General features: G+C 37.7%; 1 pseudogene; it reads right to left on the bottom strand.

Moving 5' to 3' along the window:
• Positions 1-2,007: 2,007 nt before the first annotated feature.
• On the bottom strand, positions 2,008-3,599 carry LOC129496847 (60S ribosomal protein L23a-like; annotated as a pseudogene).
• Positions 3,600-4,463: the final 864 nt, after the last annotated feature.

The following is a 4,463-nucleotide window of genomic DNA, read 5'->3' as shown; positions in this document are numbered from 1 at the left end:
AATCAGGTAAAGTTAAAACAAAGATACAGAATACAAGATGAAATCTGGTTCACATGATGTTGCTAGAAGGGAGAGTTGAATTGGCTTCATTTTCTCCACCAGTGTAGTGAGGGGAGCACATTTACCCTAATGCTTGATCAAGTCCTAAAGATGCCATCAAAATCAATGCTCAAAGAAAACCCAATTATCCTCACTTCTGCTGAGAAAAACTTCTCCTGTGAGCATCACAGACCCTGTGTAGAGCACATAGTGTTGTCAACATTTTATACTATTTTATAACACATAGGTTTCATCTTACATGTTAAAACGTTCCTCAAAATTGTAATGACAATGATGGAAAACTATGTTTTAGGAAAAGGGTCCCATGATGGTGTCAGAAGGCTGAGTTCCTCGTTCAGTTCTCCTCTGGATCAATAATAAGGACAGGGTTTGGAGACCCCAGGGAAATGGATTAAAACAGTCAGGTCTAAATATATCATTTCACTCAACTACAATCTTTGTAAATTTCAAGGAATCAGGTTATGTTTACTGATAATAACCACAGGGCAGGTGTTCTATTTTACCCTTTCTAAGTATATTCTTCCAGCTAGCCACAAGTAGAATTTCACTCTTTGTCAGGAGATGTTGACAAAGCCACAGGCCATGTTAAATTAGCCTTCTACCGGCCCATGGAGGACTCGTAGGCAAAGCCTGCTAGTGTTCAACACATGTGCGTGTGTATGTGCACACACACAGGCTCGTAGACTGAAGCCCTGGAACTCTGTCATAAAGCATAGCCTTGGAAAAGTGTAGAGTGCACATATAAAGGCCATGAATCTCTGAACAAGGACCCAAACAATAACAAAATCTGAAAATAAATATCCTGATATAACCAAGATTAATGTATAAAAAAACCTATCCTGTTCTAGTCCTGTAGCTCTTGGACTTCAGTATTTAAAAAATCATTACAGGGACGTCTGGGTGGCTCAGTGGTTGAGCGTTTGCCTTTGGCTCAGGGTGTGATCCTGGAGTCCCGGGATCGAGTCCCACATCAACCTCCCTGCATCTAGCCTGCTTCTTCCTCTGCCTCTATGTGTTTTTCATGAATAAATAAAATCTTTTAAAAAATAAAAAGTCTTTTTAAAAATTTTAAAAAATAAAAATCCTTACAAAGTATATACACATATTACATGCATATAAACATGATAGCCATATTCTCTCACTATCTTTTATTGCAAATTAAAGCCAGAGAAGGTGATTAAATGTGCAAACATACATGTGCCTGTGAGCATCCACACGGGATTGTGTGCGTTCACATGGGCACAGACATGCACGCACCTTATTCTGGATCCCACTGTTATTTAAAAATATGAAAGTGATTTTTAGGGGCACCTAGGTGGCTCATTCTGTTGAGCACCAACTCTTGATTTTGGCTCAGGTCATGATCCAGGGTCGTGAGATTAAGCCCTATGTCAGGCTCTACACTCAGCATGGAGCCTGCCTGGGATTCTCTTTCTCTCGTTCTCCTTCTGTCCCTCCCACCCACCCTTTGTACACTCACTCATTTTCTAAAAAAATTAAAATATGAAGGTTATTTTAATGGATCAAAAAAGTCAATTTACTACTAGATGATAAGTCAGTCTAAAAGAATTTTGATTTGTGAAATTTTTTTTCTAAGATTAATCACTTATTTGTAAAAGACTAATACAACTGTTTGGACCAAAATTAAGGAAGTTGTCTTAGGAAACTGAATGAGTGACTTTGCTGGATGGGGTTCAGTTAGTTATTTTCAAGTTCCAGCCATGAAAGAGATCCCATGTTACACACAAAGCAGAGTCCGATAAACAATAAATAGATAATCCCACAAATGACAATGACACTTCACTTCCATCAAGTTCTGTGAATAAGAAGTTCCTGGCGCAATGAGATGTCATGCTATGTTTCTGCCATATCTATATGTTCCTGATCAGTGATTTGACATATTTCTTGAGGACCTATTACTTTCCTGGGACTTTTTTTTTAATGGTGAAAAAATTTATATTTAGATTTATAGCCGGCTGGACTCAGTTTAGATGATCCCAATTTTGTTGGCAACATCCAAAGCATCATAGTCAGGAGCCAGTCAAACATATGCTTTCTTCTCTCCATCAGGCCTGATCAAGGTGTTTACCTTGGCCACATCAATGTCATAGAGCTTCTTCACAGCCTGTTTGATCTGGTGCTTATTGGCCTTGACATCCACAATGAACACAAGTGTGTTGTTGTCTTCTATTTTCTTCATGGCTGACTCAGTAGTTAAGTGGAACTTGATGATGGCATAGTGATCAAGCTTGTTTCTCCTGGGGGTGCTCTTTCGAGGATATTTGGGGTGCCTTCGGAGACACAGGGTCTTGGGTCATCGGAATGTAGGTGACATGCAGATCTTTTTTTTGTAACTGTGCACACCTTTCAGCACCCCTTTCTTAGCTTTCAAAGCCTTTGCTTTGGCTTCGGCTTTGGGAGGGGCAGGGGCTTTCTTCTTTGCCTTTGGCTCTATCTTCCTCCTGGGACTTTTCTAGGTGTTCTAAACGATTTAATATTCAATGACAAACACATTAGCAAATGGCATCTTTATTATTTGGCTCAGTCTTCATAACCCCTAGGCTATGAACTTTTTTCTCATAAACATTTTAGAGAACACTTTCCAATTACATCCAACAAAAATGACATGACATGGCTTCATCAGAAAAGAGAAAGCTACAAGGTTACCCTTACATCCTTAGTTTAAAATGATTCTATCTCCTATCAAGCAGAAAAACCTCAAAATTAACATTTTACTTCCTATTAGCCTTGATGTTAAGCTTACCTATACTTTTACCACACTCTGAATTTCCTTTGGTAACATCCATCAGGATGCAGGACACAGGGAAAAAGAAGTGAGAGAGGATTCCCATGCTAACTTGACATTCTCCCAAAAATTCCACAAAAGAATATAGAGAAAAATATTCAGATATAAAATTGTACTTAGGGCTAGATTTTAATATCTTTAAATTTTAAAAGATCAGGGAACTTCATGAAAACTTAGATATGAACACACCAATGTCAAGATGCGAATTTAATGGTCTCTCTATCTTTATATACTTGATGGTGATGATGGTAAGCTGAAAAATTGTTTTTTTGTTTCTTGTGAATTTATTTATGTATTTTCTAGGAGATTGCCATTGTGTTATTCCTTAAAAGTTGATAAACTAAATGTAGAAGTATCTAGTATGTCATAACAAAGATATGTTTTTCCCAGATCTCTTTGTCTCTTGGAAATATATATATATATATATATATATATATATATATATATATATATATATTCACATTAAGGATATTTCTTTGCTCACTTCTTGGAAAAAATGAACATTTTTTTTTGGCCTGAATTGATCACCTACTGTTTGCATTGCAACTAAAAACTAAACTATTTCTTAGTTGCCAAGTCTATGGAATCTATGCTTTTAATTATAAACTTTATATCATTTCAATGGACATAAGTTCCCATTAGCATTTAGTTTAAATTGTACTTTTGCCCAAGGCTACTCCTTCCGTTCTGGTTTCCCACATACCTTACACCATTGTGAAATGTCCTTCCCCATTTTTGTCATAGTAGGTCCTCTCTCCAGACCCCCAGGCTAAAGCCATCCCTGAGAAGAGCCAGATACACTTCAGTCACTACAGATCTGGCAAGTTTCATCTAATGGACAGATCCAGACCATACTCAATGGCTTAATTATTTGGGGCCAACTTCAGTGATAATCTTTACTTTCTGTGTTCTGCCACAATCTCTCTTCTTCTAACAACCTTCTTGATCTAGGAAGCAGTATCCTTTTCTTCTTGATCTACAAAGCAGTTTTACTTTTCAGACTATTTACCTCAAGTCATTGTCTTCTCAATGAATAAGCTCATCTTCAAAACTGAAGGGAAAATGAGCAGAGCGCAAAGTCATTAGGCATGTATTTTGTTTTTATATTTGAAGATTGTGCCTGAATTCATTATCTATTGCTCCATAACAACTTGCCAAAAATTTAATGGCCAATCACCACAGGTTTATTATCTTACAACTTTCGTAGTTCAGGAATTTGTGTACCACTCAACTGAGTCCTCTGCTTTAGGTTTTCTCACAAACTTGCCAACTCTATTGTCAGCCCAGGTTGTGATCTCATCTGAAGTCTTGACTGGGAAAGAATTCATTTCTGATCTCATTTTTGTAGCCATTTTCAGGATTTTTTCCCCTGGGTCTGTCACGCTGAAGGTCTCTGTTCCGACCTGGCTGCTAGCTAGAGGTTGCCTTTGGCATGTGGGCCTCCCCAACACGGCAACTTGCTTCATCAAAGTCAGAGAAATCAAGCATCTACTAATAAGATGGAAGTTACATTATTATGTAACATCATCATAGAAGTGATGATCTCTCACATTTGCTATATTCTGTGGGCTACAAATTTCTAGGCCAGCCCTCCTCA

This window comes from Nyctereutes procyonoides, unplaced genomic scaffold (assembly GCF_905146905.1).
Source record: "Nyctereutes procyonoides isolate TBG_1078 unplaced genomic scaffold, NYPRO_anot_genome, whole genome shotgun sequence".
NCBI classification, from domain to species: domain Eukaryota; kingdom Metazoa; phylum Chordata; class Mammalia; order Carnivora; family Canidae; genus Nyctereutes; species Nyctereutes procyonoides.
Note: the sequence above shows the minus strand (reverse complement) of the source record. Positions and strands in the feature narration are given on the sequence as shown.